The sequence below is a fragment of the Rattus norvegicus genome, chromosome 10 (genome assembly GCF_036323735.1).
Source record: "Rattus norvegicus strain BN/NHsdMcwi chromosome 10, GRCr8, whole genome shotgun sequence".
Lineage (NCBI taxonomy): Eukaryota > Metazoa > Chordata > Mammalia > Rodentia > Muridae > Rattus > Rattus norvegicus.
In genome coordinates, this window is record NC_086028.1 from 78,263,211 (window position 1) to 78,279,776 (window position 16,566).

Genomic DNA, 16,566 nt, shown 5'->3' on the forward strand with positions numbered 1-16,566 from the left:
ATCAATTCCTCCACTAGAGTTATATAAGCTATCACAAAGGAACAAAGGAATAGTAGTTCCTGACATATCAGTTTTATTTAATTATAACAATCAAGGTCCACATAGGTAGCCGTTAGAGTGGGTATTAGCATGCTTCTCTGGACAGCATTTTGAAAAGTAATGTAAGAAGTAATATAAGAAGCATTTGACAAACTCATGACAATGTATGCATAAACCATTGCCAAGGATTATGCACTAAAGTGTGTAACTATAGCAACTTCTGAATTTTGAGATTATGAATGATGTATGCTTATCCATACACTAATGTATTTTGATAATACCCTTGCACTATTTATTTCATAAATATATGCATGTGTATTAAGTATATACACATATATTTGAATTTTGTTCTTTTCTACTTTAGTAATTCTACATGTAGGATTCTGTTGTAAAGAAATAATAAGAGATTTGTCAAGAATTTAGTACAAAGATATCCATGGCAACGTTATTCATAACAGCTAAAGACTGGAAACAACCTTCATGCTTAACAATAAGAGAATGCTTAAATATGTTATTAAACTAACACACAATGGAATAGAAAGTAGCCCTTTATAAAAATGGCGTTTTCAAAACACAGTGAATTGCATGAGGCAAATTCTTCTGATAAAATGTTGTAAAGGATAAAACAGAAGATAAATAGTCAGGAATTAACAGACAGTCCAGGGGCCTAACCAAGCTTGAAATACATGCATTTGTAGAGACATCAATCAGTCGGGCTGCATGATTTTTCTCTGCTACTAATCAGTACTCTAGGCATAGAAGTACAGAAAATGCACATCTTCAAGGATGCAAAATCCATCACCGTGTGTGTGTGTGTGTGTGTGTGTGTGTGTGTGTACATACATTTATATATATATATATATATATATATATATATATATATATATATATTAAAAGTTATTTGCCAGGGCTTTATAATCATTTCACCAAATTCACTCTGTTCTTTTCACTAGGCATCAGAAAGTCCAGATATCTTACCACTGCCTGGGGAGATCTTCCACCCAGAAAATGGTCAGTCTTATCACATGATAAAATAAAAATCTGTTGGCACCTGTAGCAAACCAACAGCTCTGTTCGAAGGTCCCTGCAAAAGCTTTGAGGTCGGGGTTCCATTATGAGCTCAACCAACAGTTTAGAGTTGAATCTAGGCTTCCTATGAGGTTCTAAATCGTGAAGAACCACCGTGAAGTTTGGGGCTACAAGACCATTTAAAGAGAGCAGAATCCATGAGGTGCTATTAACTCTTTAAAGAGATATTTCACATTCAAGAAGATACTTTTCTGTCCTCATGAGGAATAATTTTAGTTTCTGTCCCTGCCCAGTTCTCATGAAGATCAGAAATGGTGACATCCAGACCTCGAGCCTGTTTCCTTATCCTCGATCTAGAGTTTCAGCATTAACTCCACTATGGAAGCACTTACCTGCTGACAAAAATCAAAATATACTGTAGTATATGCCGCTAATTTGAAGAATTCATTCCTTGACTATCTGTGCTTTGTTATTGGTTCTTTTGAGTTTGACACTACCAGAATGGTTTCATGTACTTGAGTCTTACCAATTCACATAACACAGTGGCATCGTTGTAGATGTTTTAGCCTAAGGAATAAATGAGGGTGTGCATAGGTTGAAGTAAGGAAGCTAGAAGAGAAGGTAAGGGATAATGAATCAGCGAACGAGATAGAGAGGTGGCTCAGTGGTAAGGCACAGGAATGCTCCTCCTTCAGACCAACCTCTCCGATCCTCCCAGAAATGTAAATGAACAAAGAAATAAGCAGAGCAATCTTCATGCCTTCACATTGTTATTTTACATACTTTCTGATTATCTTCTTTTTCTATATTAATTCCTTCACTTCCGCCTCAAAAAAAATGCTCAGATCATTGCTATCATAAATAAAAGCAGAAGCAACTCTGGGTTTATTGGTCCCACTTTAATATTTTTACTTCATTCTAGCAGGCCTTAAACTTTGAAGACAACCAGATTGAGCAGCCTCTATTCCTCTTTTCTTAAACCCATATCTGAATTTTAAATTTCTCTCAGTCACGAAGTTCTAATAAGAAATATTTGCCCAGGACCAAACATCCTACAGCCAAAGAAAAGAGATCAGCTCAAGGAGACCAAGCTTGTACCACACCGAGTCAAGATGAGATAGGCATCCTACCAAAAGACTTTGTAATCAATGGAACACTTTCCAAAGAATCGTGGTTCTTTAGGTTGGCATGGAAAGCCAGATGTAACATAAGGAGAGAGAGAGAGAGAGAGAGAGAGAGAGAGAGAGAGAGAGACAGAGACAGAGAAGAAAGACAGGCAGACAGAGACATACAGAATCAGAGATAGCAACAGAAATAGAGACAGACAGACAAACAGGCAGACAGAGAGACAGGTAGAGTTAGAATCTTTGTCCAGAGATTTGTATCAAAAAGAAGAAACCCAAAGGAGACACATGCCAAAAGCTAACTTTCCTTCTGAAAGCATCTGGGTGAAAGGGACGTTGCTTTATCTACAATCTTCCTCATGAGACTCTATAGTTTTTAAATACAGTGCAACTGTGTTCTTGAAATTGCCAATTTAATGCTACATTCTTATTCTCAAGGAACTGTGCAAACTTCTGCTGGTTATCCAAAAAGTAGCAGTGAACATTTTCCTCCAAAACACTTAGGAGAAGAAATGCATTGGTATGAGACTGGGAGTGAAAGTTGAGGCCTGTGGCATGGTTCATAGGGTTTGGAAACTGAGCCTACTGAAAAGACCTAGATTCAAGACAAATATCTGTTTCAAACTTGTCCACTTTTTATTTTGACATTTAAACACTATTTTTCTCATTAGTTCTTTGAGAATTTCATACAATGCATTTAAATTATATACACCCTCTATCCTTCTCCTCCCAACTCCTCTGAGAGCTTCCTCTCCTTACTCTGCCTTTCCTATTTTCTTTATTCTTCCACTAAGTAGAGATTGCACTATGTCCATGCTCTTGGATGTATGTTCTTCCACTGGGGTGTTATTGAATCACTAGAGTTCACACCTTAAACACATGATCTTCCCTCTCCCAATAGCTATCAGTTGTCAGTAGTTCTGTAGATAGAGGTAGGACTTTGTGCCTACCTCCTCTCTCCATGCTGGGATTTTTGGCTGGCTTGAGCTTCTGCTGGTGTTGTGAATCACAACTGAGAATGGTATCCAATATATTCTTTAAGTTACAAACATGAGAAATGAAGTCATCTTCCACAGAGACTGTGCTACAACTCTTGCCATGTATATATGGAAAGTAGGTAATATCTACCTATAGAAACATTATTCTGGGGATGGAACTCAGCATCTAGCACCTTCTGAACAAACATTCTACCCATGAACAATAGTTCCACACCCAAAGAACTTCCTTTGAAAGTCTAAGGACTAAGATAACGTTAGAGCTGAAGTCAAACTCTCACCAGGGCAGCCTCGGCAATCACATTGACAAGTTCTTTTTCATCCCTGATCCAGTGCATCTTATCAAGCCCAGGAAATGATGTGGATTCTGAAGTCAACATTCTACATCTGCACATATCAAATGCAGCAACATTCTCACAAGCATTCTTTTGTCATCCAGGTATTAATATGTGTCCCTCATTAATGCAGGGTTTATAGAAATACTGGATTATAGCTTTCTGCTTTAAAAAAAAAAGATATTAAAGAGTTGCAAGATTCCTAAGGGCCCAGAGACCTTAAGTCACATTTTGTTTCTCTTAATAAAATTCTATTTTTACCTCTTCCCTATTCAAATTCAACCCATCTAATATCAAAGAAGCCAATTCCCTATCATTCCAGCAAATCTCCCAGCTTTAGACACTAGACATCCTTTGTCTTTGGGAACCCTATCTTATACCTCAATGGATATTTTCCTCCTTTTCCAACCAATTCATTTTCAAACTTTATATATTTTAAAAATAAAGAGCTCTTGAGGCTGGAGAAATGGCTCATTGGTTAGGAGCATCGGGTATTCCTCTAGAGGGCCCAGATGCAATTCCGAGCACCCACAAGGCAGCTTACAACTCTTTGTAAATCCAGTTCTAGGGGTTCCAATGCACGAGGCATGCACATGGTGCTCATGCCTATGAATTCAGACAAAATGTAAATATAATGAATTAAATTTTAAAAAATTAAAAGCTCTAGAAGTAATTCATTGAGCACTTCGCTGGCACATTCATTTCCCAGTACTAGTACAAAAAAGAAAAATATCACTATTTGCAGATGATATGATAGTATATTTAAGTGATCCCAAAAGTTCCACCAGAGAACTACAAAAGCTGATAAACAACTTCAGCAAAGTGGCAGGGTATAAAATTAACTCAAATAAATCAGTAGCCTTCCTCTACACAAAAGAGAAACAAGCCGAGAAAGAAATTAGGGAAACGACACCCTTCATAATAGACCCAAATAATATAAAGTACCTCGGTGTGACTTTAACCAAGCAAGTAAAAGATCTGTACAATAAGAACTTCAAGACTCTGAAGAAAGAAATTGAAGAAGACCTCAGAAGATGGAAAGATCTCCCATGCTCATGGATTGGCAGGATTAATATAGTAAAAATGGCCATTTTACCAAAAGCGATCTACAGAATCAATGCAATCCCCATCAAAATACCAATCCAATTCTTCAAAGAATTAGACAGAACAATTTGCAAATTCATCTGGAATAACAAAAAACTCAGGATAGCTAAAACTATCCTCAACAATGAAGGACTTCAGGGGGAATCACTATCCCTGAACTCAAGCAGTATTACAGAGCAATAGTGATAAAAACTGCATGGTATTGGTACAGAGACAGACAGATAGACCAATGGAACAGAACTGAAGACCCAGAAATGAACCCGCACACCTATGGGCACTTGATTTTTGACAAAGGAGCAAAAACCATCCAATGGAAAAAAGATAGCATTTTCAGCAAATGGTGCTGGTTCAACTGGAGGTCAACATGTAGAAGAATGCAGATTGATCCATGCTTATCACCCTGTACAAAGCTTAAGTCCAAGTGGATCAAGGACCTCCACATCAAACCAGATACACTCAAAGTAATAGAAGAAAAACTAGGGCAGCATCTGGAACACATGGGCACTGGAAAAAATTTCCTGAACAAAACATCAATGGCTTATGCTCTAAGATTAAGAATTGACAAATGGGATCTCATAAAACTGCAAAGCTTCTGTAAGGCAAAGGACACTGTGGTTAGGACAAAACGGCAACCAACAGATTGGGAAAAGATCTTTACCAATCCTACAACAGATAGAGGCCTTATATCCAAAATATACAAAGAACTCAAGAAGTTACACCGCAGGGAGACAAATAACCCTATTAAAAATGGGGTTCAGAGCTAAACAAAGAATTCACAGCTGAGGAATGCCGAATGGCTGAGAAACACCTAAAGAAATGTTCAACATCTTTAGTCATAAGGGAAATGCAAATCAAAACAACCCTGAGATTTCACCTCACGCCAGTGAGAATGGCTAAGTTCAAAAACTCAGGTGACAGCAGATGCTGGCGAGGATGCGGAGAAAGAGGAACACTCGTCCATTGTTGGTGGGATTGCAGACTGGTACAACCATTCTGGAAATCAGTCTGGAGTTTCCTCAGAAAATTGGACATTGAACTGCCTGAAGATCCAGCTATACCTCTCTTGGGCATATACCCAAAAGATGCCCCAACATATAAAAAAGACACGTGCTCCACTATGTTCATCGCAGCCTTATTTATAATAGCCAGAAGCTGGAAAGAACCCAGATGCCCTTCAACAGAAGAATGGATACAGAAAATGTGGTACATTTACACAATGGAATATTACTCAGCTATCAAAAACAATGACTTTATGGAATTCGTAGGCAAATGGTTGGGACTGGAAAATATCATCCTGAGTGAGGTAACCCAATCACAGAAAAACACACATGGTATGCACTCATTGATAAGTGGCTATTAGCCCAAATGCTTGAATTACCCTAGATGCCAAGAACAAATGAAACTCAACACGGATGACCAAAATGTGAATGCTTCACTCCTTCTTTAAAAGGGGAACAAGAATACCCTTGGCAGGGAATAGAGAGGCAAAGATTAAAACAGACACAGAAGGAACACCCATTCAGAGCCTGCCCCACATGTGGCCCATGCATATACAGCCATCCAATTAGACAAGATGGATGAAGCAAAGAAGTGCAGGCCGACAGGAGTCGGATGTAGATCTCTCCCGAGAGACACAGCCAGAATACAGCAAACACAGAGGCGTATGCCAGCAGCAAACCACTGAATTGAGAATAGGACCCCGGTTGAAGGAATCAGAGAAAGAACTGGAAGAGCTTGAAGGGGCTTGAGACCCCTTATGAACAACAATGCCAAGCAACCAGAGCTTCCAGGGACTAAGCCACTACCTAAAGACTATACATGGACTGACCCTGGACTCTGACCTCATAGGTAACAGTGAATATCCTAGTAAGATCACCAGTGGAAGGGGAAGCTCTGGGTCCTGCTAAGACTGAACCCCCAGTGAACTAGACTGTTGGGGGAGGGCGGCAATGGGGGGAGGATGGGGAGGGGAACACCGGAAACGGGAAAGCGAATAACACTCGAAATGTATATAAGAAATACTCAAGTTAATAAAAAAAAAGAAAAAGAAAAGAAAAGTAGTGTATATATAAGTTTAGCTCTGTAATAGTTTTTTCACCCAGTTACTGATTTTTTCTAAAATCAAACTGTAAAGTTGTTTTCTATTTATAAAAGAGGCTTTGTTGTTCTGGTATAATCAGTGCCGGATCACTTCTGAAACTTGAATACAAGGACCAGGGAGTTGGCTGGTCACTGGGACTTGAATAGCAGCTTGCAAAAATATTAATTATTTGGTTTTAAAAGTATGAATCCTGCCCAGGAGATGGACATTTGAAACTGAAGACAAAGAATAAATGTGAATTGTTACAGGCCAACTTCAAGGTAAAAAAAAAAAAAGGTTTTGGTTTTCATGAACCAGTTTGATCCATTTCAGCTCCACAAAGCTGCCTTCTTTGTCAATATGAAGCTGGCGTCAAGAAGAAAGGGTTGCTTTGCTAAAGGTTTGATGAAATGAGAGTTAAAACCTCTGATTATCCTGCACAGACTCCATAAAGAAGTCAGAGGTCCATAGCCTAAATTATCTCCTAAGTTTTGAGCCCTTAGACCTAGAGAATATTTAATAAGCATTCTGAATCTTGAGAATGCTTGTAATTTTTGCTTTGACATGTCACTCATTTTAATTTGACAAAGCCACTCTTAAAACACAATTCAGATAATGCTAAAATGTCAATACATTTCCCTATGAAGACAGCTCCTTAATGTGCAGTTCACTCATTTCCTGCATTACCATAGGAAAAGCCATTCAGCTTACCAAAAGGATGTCAACCAGAGAAAGCTCCCACAGTCTTATGAGAAAATCATTAGTTTCCCCCACTAAGCCATTATTTCCAATATACCCTGTTGAGTAGCAAATTCCCCTTCACAAGGCTATTATCAGTGTTCCTCAGAGGTCATAGACATGGAGATTGAGGGGTAAGGATGGCATATGTCAATGTAACCTTTAAAAGTCCCCATTTAAAGACTGTGTATAAAAGGTAACTCTCCAAAGACCTGAACTTTGGCAACTCCGTAAACAGTTAGCAAGCATCCCCATTGAAATTGCCACATGAGAACAATTTAATGAAGTAGAACATTTGTCAAGATCATCTGCTTGATCTTTTGATCTCCTTATAAACAGGTGCCTGGTGGACCTCTCTCCTAAAGTCAGAAGCCTGGATAATGATTACCAATTGCATAAGTCGAAGCACTAATAAGATCCCTAATTTATTCCATATATTTATGGGAAAATGAGGCATTTTCTCATGTATTATTAACAATTCCAAGAAGGCATCCTGTGTAATTACTGCCGTGAGTGTATCAGGACCCTCTCATAGAGAGCCTGGAAACAAAAATGGGTCACTTGGTGACTATGCATCAGATTTTGTTTACAAGGGTGGCTGGCTTGATGGCCTTGCTGCAGACCTGAAACATTTATTTCCATGTGGTGTGATAATCACAGCTTTTTAAAAATCATCTTTTTAATAAATAATTTTTAAATTATGCAGCCTATAATACAATTTTTGTTCTGTCATCTAATTCCTCTCTATTGGATCTGATCCCTAAATTAAATAACCTCTGGCATATTTTTATTTTCAATTAAAGAATTGTCTTTAGACTTTCAATATAGCTGAAGGAATCTAATTACCTTGTGATCTAGTATGAACCACTATCCATTTCTTTGTTACATGAAACACTTGGAAATCTCACATCATTTTGTTTCCTTTTGAATTATGTATCTAGTCTTATTTCATGCACTGAATTGTTTTGTTTCACGCAGCCATTAGTTACTATGTTTTAGTATTTGTGACTTTAGATAAAATCTTTTCTAACCAAAGTTGAATTATCGAAACAAGATGTCATGCTCGTTAGGGGATTTAAGAATAAATATCAAAATATATTATATCACAACAATCTCTTGGTGGACAGATCATTTGTCTGAGAATGCAGGATTGTATTACTTTACATTACTGACTAGATAATCCAAAGTCTTGAGATGAAGACGTTTCCTGCATTATCCAGGTGGATGCGATATAGTCACAAGAGTCCTTATAAAAGGGAAGCATAATGGTATACACCCGAGAAGAGGAGATGTGGTGACAAAAACAGAGGACAAAAGGATGCACTTTAAAAACTGAGGTGAGTCAAGAGGTAGGTTCACCTGCAGAGCTCACAACTTAGCAAACACGTTGACTTTGGTCTGTCCTTCCAGATGCCTGGCCTGTTGAACTCTATGTTGTTGAGTTTGAGTTTTGCAAGCAGCTATGTTTCTGATGATTTATTGGAGCAGCTGAAAAAAAACTAATGCATATCTTTTACCTAAAGGTATGTCCATTTATTGTTGGCAAATTGGATGTATTACTAGAATGAAGAAAGATTCATTGTTAATTTTACCACAGTACTGCATTTTAAATTTTAAGCACAAAGTGGTCTGTTCTTAATGGCAGGTGTTTCACTACACTAGAAAGAACAACACCCAGAGGAAAATGAGATAATAAAGGAAGAGTACCCTCGCTGGATGGTAAGAACGCAGGATGACTGCATTTGTGGACAGGACAGCCATGGCTTTTTAAAAATTTGCTTGCATGATAGCCTACTTACTTCAATGTGGTACTGAACTTGAGTCTTACAAGAAACAAAAAAATATAATCAGTTTAAATGATCAATTAAAATCCCTTTATTAAAAATAAAAGAATATACTGTCTCAGATCTAAGATGTGCATCACAAAGTCTACCAAATGAATGTATAGGTCTCTTAATTTTTCTACTAACTTTTAATTCAAAAGCATCTGGCTTCAAGGGTTTGAAAAACATGACATAATGTTGATTTCACTGTCAGTTTAATATATATTGATTTGAAAGCTTTTACTTTGTATGTGAAATATGTTTCTGACAATGTTGGAGCTGAACATAGAGATCATTTGGTTTAAGGAAAATGTCAGCATATGAATTAATTGACAAAAACAAATAGTGAAGTAAGACTTGTCTTATGTCACAAAGGACATTAAGTATATTTTCTATTTTTTAAATTACTCCATTTCTTAATTAAGAAAAACATACTAACACCTATCTCCATGACAACCTTTTTTCTGTCTTCTAAATTTGGAATAACAAGGAAAGCACTGGGAAAACCTAGGAGCTCTTCCTTTAATTAGTACAAGGGTGAGGAATATCATAAGATTTTAAGGGACAATTCCACTTAGAGTGCAGAAGAATCAGAAAGAGCAGAGTTGAAGAGCAAAACTGAAGAATGAGATTGTGGGTACAAAAGGACTTTAAGACATACTTTCAAAGCTAATCTTCATGCAAGCTTTATAGGACTTTCATGTCCGAAAGCTACAGGAAATAGCTAATATGAAGCTTATTAATTTTGCTATAGAGAAGCATCAAATTGTGGTGTTGATCATATTGTATAATAAAATAAAAGAGCGATTTGCAGAAGGCTTAAGTTACCTGCCATGTTTTGTGTGCATGACAGTTCAAGATACAAGTTAATCTACAAACGCGAGCTTGTTCAAAGTGAAAAACGAGCCAAGTGAAAGAAGTTTTGTGCATATTACAAGTATAAATGGTCAATATTTATTCTTTAAAAGGTCTTCAGTAAATCTCCAGAGTAATTTAACACCGGTGCTTTTATCATTGAAGAAAAAATGCCTATGTCTATAGGAAGTTTGAAAAGACTGAATATTTTAAGTTTAGAGACCATGGTTTAAAAAGGAGGGGAGGGTATTTAAGAAACAAAGTTTAAAGTCAAGAACTTGTTTCCTTCCTTTTCCTCTCTTCTTCCTACTTCCACTCCCCTCCCCTCTTCCTCTTCCTGATCTCTTCTTCCTCTTTTTCTTCTTCTGCTTCTTTTTCCTAAGCCCTTCTATCTTTTCTTCTCTCTTATTCTAATAGAACATTTTTTATTTTCACAGCCCTAGACATGTTACATCACCAGATATGTTACACCAAAATGTTATATTTATTTCACTCAATTTTTGGCAACATGTGAATACATGGAAATTTGGTTCAAAAACACCTCATAAGTCTAACTGTGGGGCCCACTCTGATGTTACTCCAAGTTTCTTCCATATGTAACTGTGAACAACATAGAAAACATTCAGTCGAGACTTAAATTGCCTTCCTGACTGGTGGAGCAAAGCCCATTATAAAAAGATTCCAGTGAAGAAATCGCCACATATCCCTCCTTTGTCAAAATAATTAATATTAAAAATTAGAGCGATCCACGAGGAAGTGAAGATGATCACCGCACTTATACACTTAACAGTTGTCCCTATTCAAATTTTATATCTCTAATCTCTGCAAAGAGTAGTTGAACTGTGGGTAGTGGTAATTAGGTCTATGGACCTTACTGGCTAATGTTTCTAGTAATACACACTCTTCACGATTTGGTCCCTAATATAACTATATCACAACTTTAGAACATACTTTATAACTAGCAATTTAATTACACTGTTGTGTTCTCTATCATCAGATGATTATGACAAGGACAATAGTATATCATCCATGCTTTTATTGAAATTTCTTGATGAGTTACAAATTGGAACTGGGGCTTCATGGTGTATCGATTCTCTAAAAGGGGATGGCAAGAAGATCATAGGGTAGGGCCTGAGGAGTGGGGTATGAGAAGCAACCCATCACTGGAAGACTCAGGGATGTAGAGGACTGGAAAATCCTATGAAGATTCAGTAATTCACCATACTAGTAAGGATTCTAGGAGTAACATGCTTCACTCTGACGTGTTCTTTCCTCATTCAGTGCAACTGCTGCACTTCATATCGCCCACATAAAGTCAAAATATTTTGGAGGAGGAAAGGAATGATAAAGCTTCAAAGATTTCAAAAAGTTTTGCTTTAAATACTCCTCTGTCACAAGTGGTTTATGAACTAGAGAGCATCCAGTGTTAAGTATGATCAAGAGCAAAAGTAGTAATCACTGGCTGGACAAAGCTGCAGTAATGTCTTTGCAACATCTTTAACACTGGTTGGTTGCTGACATGGTTAAATTGCATAATAAATAGCTGACCAGCATATCTCTCTCTCTCTCTCTCTCTCTCTCTCTCTCTCTCTCTCTCTCTCTCTCTCTGTTTCATTGACACCTTGTATTCTAAAATGCATCATGGTTCAACAATAAAATAGAATTATCTATGAGTAGGCATTAGGTCCAGTAGTCCTAGTTAAATTTCTCAAATTCAGAACAATCTCAGGTTTTGTGGGGGTTAATATGTTGCTGTAAAGAATGAACAGTGTATGCCATGACGTTTTGCAGTATGCCAGAGTCTTACTGCTAGAGTCTAATAGTAATTTTCAACCAACTGTGACTACCAAAAGTATCTGAGGAATTGCAAAGTGTGAGCAAAATAATTCATATTAACATCATCTATGCTTGAATATAAATAATCATTTTGATCCACTGTGATTCCAAATAGAATAAACAAAACTACACACAAACATAAGTACATGAAGATATGTAGCATATCTCTCAGTTTGTCGAGCAACAACATATCTACCTACTACAAAAATCGCGAATCTTCAATCTGTTTCAAAACTAATCTTTGCATGTTTCTGGGATCTAGGAGAGACCAGGTATTGAAAACGGAATATAAAAAAATTACATGACCAGAACAGACCATTAGCCTGCATGCTTTTAAATCCATTGTAACAGATAAAAATGACAAATCAGAAATAGTACATTCAAGACAAGAATTACACACACACACACACACACACATATATATATATATATACACACAAACACACACACACACAGACATATATATATATATATACATATATATATATATATATATATATATAGAGAGAGAGAGAGAGAGAGAATATGGTTAAATTACATTTACATTGGTAGGTGGTCTATGGTCCCTTCTTCTGTCTCACAAGCATTTCTTTCAAATTGTATACCAATTGTAACAACCTTGGGATACTCTCTGACAAACTAATGGATCCTGGAATGGGAATCATTGAAAATGCACTGGAACAATGTTTATCAAGAATTATAAATTAGAAGGATCCACACATATTGCAACTTTATTCATTAAGTACTGCAATGTAGATAAATTGCAAACAATTAATCCATGTCTCATGAAAAGAGCTTGGTCTGAGATTCAGGTTTTAAGGAGGTAAATAGCCTACCTGTCAACCAGACATATTAAAGGAAATGTACATGACTTTAGACTGAATCTTTAACAAGGTATTTAGTAATTGGGCAAAGCATGTTAATCTTTGTATCTTATATTGATATTCTTACAAGAATTTAGAAACACCACACTGACATGTCATATTCAGAAGCTATCAGACAACATTTTTAACCAACATAGAACTGATATAATAGCTCCATGAGTAGAGCAGCCATCATAGTGTCTGTCTGTGTATGTGTGTGTAGTGTATGTGTGTTCATACAGAGAGGGTGAGGGAGGGTGAGGAAGGAGGAGAGAGAGAGAGAGAGAGAGAGAGAGAGAGAGAGAGAGAGAGAGAGAGACCCAAAGTGTATATTTTTTCTCAACAAAAGAAGAATACAGTTTTGGCCATGGTGCCTGTACAATAGACCTACACTCTCAAAAGGGCACCATTCTGAAGAGAGCTGCTAGCTACCTGATTTTATAACAAAGGGAAAGAAAAATCTACCTTTCCTATCCTAGACATCTACCTATAGTGTTCATTTGCCTTTAAATTTCATGGAGATTTGCCCAAGATTTTATCATGAATATGTCACACATGAATACCCTGCATCTTGTTTCAGAACTAGGAAGCTATTTTATAGTGAAATTTATGTACCAAGGAATGCATCACAAAATCAGGTGGTTTAAAAACATGCCACACTAATCATATGTATTCAATAAAAATTAACTTGAAAACATCCTACTAAACTCAGCTAAGGATATAGTTCAATGAGTACATCAGTAGTCCTACAGTACTGACTTCAAGAATAAAAAAATAAAACCATCAATAACACACACACACACACACACACACAAGTATGGCCATATATATGCATATACATATATGCACATACATGTAAATATATTCTATAAAAATGCTTGCATAAAGGGTGTGTTTTTTCACTTCCTTAGGCTTGCTGGCTTAGAAGACTTTGTTTCAGAAAGAGGAAAGAGTGGGTGCTGATAGAACATTTCATCCAAGAGCATAGTGAAGATCCTACTTAACTAGAAATAATGGCTGCCATCTGGAAATGATGTTTTTTATCAAAAAAGAAGGCAAAGAAAAGGTGTTGAAAAGGCTAAAAAAGTTGGATATTAGTAGCTACCAGGTGTTAGGGCTGCCATTAGATTAAAAGAAACTATTTGTTCAGAAAACTCATTGGCATAATTTAAATATCCACTATCCATTGAAAAATTAAACTGATGTGTTAAACAAAAATTTAACATATTGCAGTTAATTGGTAAGATATTTATCTATGCTCTAAATATGGGAAGTCCAAACAAGCGGTTATCATTGCAGAATGTTCAAGATGACTCCAAGTGTGAAGAGCTTGATTTTCATACAGAGATATCCACATCGTGAAAGACACAACATTGAGAGTATCCATGATGGTCACTAACAAAACATCAGACAGCCTCGTGTCAAAAAGTTACAGTCACGATTGGGACCTCAGGCAATCTGAGACTTTAAACAAACAAACAAAAAAAACAATTAAACCTTCATCCTTAAATTTCATGAAATAATCTGCTATTTTAATAGTTCCTTTAAGTTCTAAGGTTATACAAAATAACCTTATAAATATGTCATAAAATGAATTATAAATATATTTAAAATCATTCACCCATAATATTAATGTTTTAAATTAAAAGTATGCATAGTTAGATATTTTATTTTCTTATTAATGTTTCATATAATTTGGCCAATTAGAATAAGAGACTAAATTTTGAATTCTAATTTGACATGAGTAATTTCCTGACATAGATATATATTTAGGTTGAAGTCATTAACTATGTCTCTGATACTAAACAGCGGCTTAAAGTTTAGCTCATTTATAAATTTGAGTTTAAGTTTCTGATTTAAGCAGCTACAAGATTTGTCTTTCAAAAATTAAGATTAATTGAATAAGATATCTACTTATTAAATTTGTGGGTAGTTTGTAATACTTGAAAATATTTAATTTGGGATTGTAAAAGGAACCGAATACCAGGCACAATGCCCTCGCATGTGATTTCTGAGTTTAACCAGAAAATTCCGTCTATAAGAAGAGCTTTAAAAGAAAAGAATGAAAAAAGATGAAAAAGTAAAGAACAGACAATTGTAGTTTGTCCTTTAATCAATTTGATATTAAATCCTAAAAACAATTTAAACCTGTGTCAACAGAATTCTCTAACCATGAAACCTGTCTCAAAGTTTTTTAGAAACTAATACGTAAAATGTAGTAAGCATTGTGCTGGTCTACCAAAGTGGCAATAGAAGAGTGTAGGAGAAAGAGTAGCAGGAAACCTGCTGGGAAACACGCTCTCCTAGAAATGGCTGCAGAAACAAGACCTGAACAACTACAATAACAATAGATGTGATGGTGTGGAACCAGGGAAATTCACAGGGTCCCATCCATAGACAAAGAACTACAGGCAGTTAATGATTTCTGAGACTCAGGCAAAATTAACTGTTGCCAGGGATGAGCCCCCTTATTGGTTATTCAATATACTATGAAGGGCTCATCCTTGAAATTATAAAACCATACACACACACACACACACACACACACACACACACCCCAAATTTGAACTCATCAGGTTGTATTTATATGCATAGGTAATTAATAGTAGTATTGTATATAATATATTATAATAAATACATGTTACATAAAATTATATTATACGTAATAATAAAACGGGCACTTAATTTAAGGGGGGACATGAATAGGTTAGAAAGAAGGTACCTAAGTGTCTGGAGGCAAGAAAGGGAAGAGGGATTCATATAATTATATTTTTAATTCAAATATAGTACAAGTGTAAAACAAAAAGCTATAATTTGCATTCACACATGATGACTAGTATTGTCTCCTGAGAGGTTCTGCCACAGCCTAACAAATACAGAGACAGATGCTCACAGCAAACCACTGGACTGAGAACAGGGTCCCCAATGGAGGAGTTAGACAAAGGACTTAGGGAGCTGAAGGGCTTTGCAACCCCATAGGAAGAACAACAATATCAACCAACCAAACCCCTGAGAGCTCCCAGGAACTAAACCCAAGAGTACACATGGAGAGACCCATGGCTCCAGCTGCTCATGTAGCAGAGAATGTCCTTGTCAGGCATCAGTGGAAGGAGAGGCCCTTGGTCGTGTAAAGGCTCCATGCCCCAGTGTAGGGAAATGTCAGGGTGGGGAGCTCGGGGGAAGTAGAGGGGTACTGGGGGTTGAGCAACTTCATAGAAGCAGGGGGAGGGGAATGAGATGGGAATTACTGGAGAGGAAACCAGGAAAGGGGATAACATTTGAAATGCAAATACAGAAAATAGCCAATAAAAGAAAAGAAAAATAAATAGATAAATAAAAAAATAAATAGAAAAGGTTATTTTAAGAAAAAGTTGCTCAGGTCCTAAAGGACTTTGTGTCATATTTAAATAGAGGGAGAATATAGATTACACGGATAGTTTAGATCACACTTTTACCTGAGTTCTTTCTAACAGATACTTACCAGTGATTGTATCTTAACAGTGATAAGTCTACTAACCTATCCTAAAAGGATAAATATTCCTGTTAACAGAAACATACACACACTGACATTGAAGAATATTGGGGGTTCAGGAATAAAAACAACTTAAATAACTAGCGACCGAAGGGCAATGTTAAAACGAACTCTGGTAAACTACGAAATAAAATGCACTTCTTAATAAGATAGCATTCGGGTTCTTTGTCAACGACAACAAAAGGAAGCAGAGATCAATGACCAAAAGGAAGG

At 36.6% G+C, this 16,566-nt stretch overlaps 1 long non-coding RNA gene across 1 annotated transcript; it reads left to right on the forward strand.

Annotated features, from left to right (window-relative positions):
• Positions 1-6,699: 6,699 nt before the first annotated feature.
• On the forward strand, positions 6,700-14,270 carry LOC120095176 (uncharacterized). The gene is made up of 3 exons (XR_005490424.2): positions 6,700-8,967; positions 9,090-9,163; positions 13,733-14,270. It is a non-coding gene; the product is annotated as an uncharacterized LOC120095176 (long non-coding RNA).
• Positions 14,271-16,566: the final 2,296 nt, after the last annotated feature.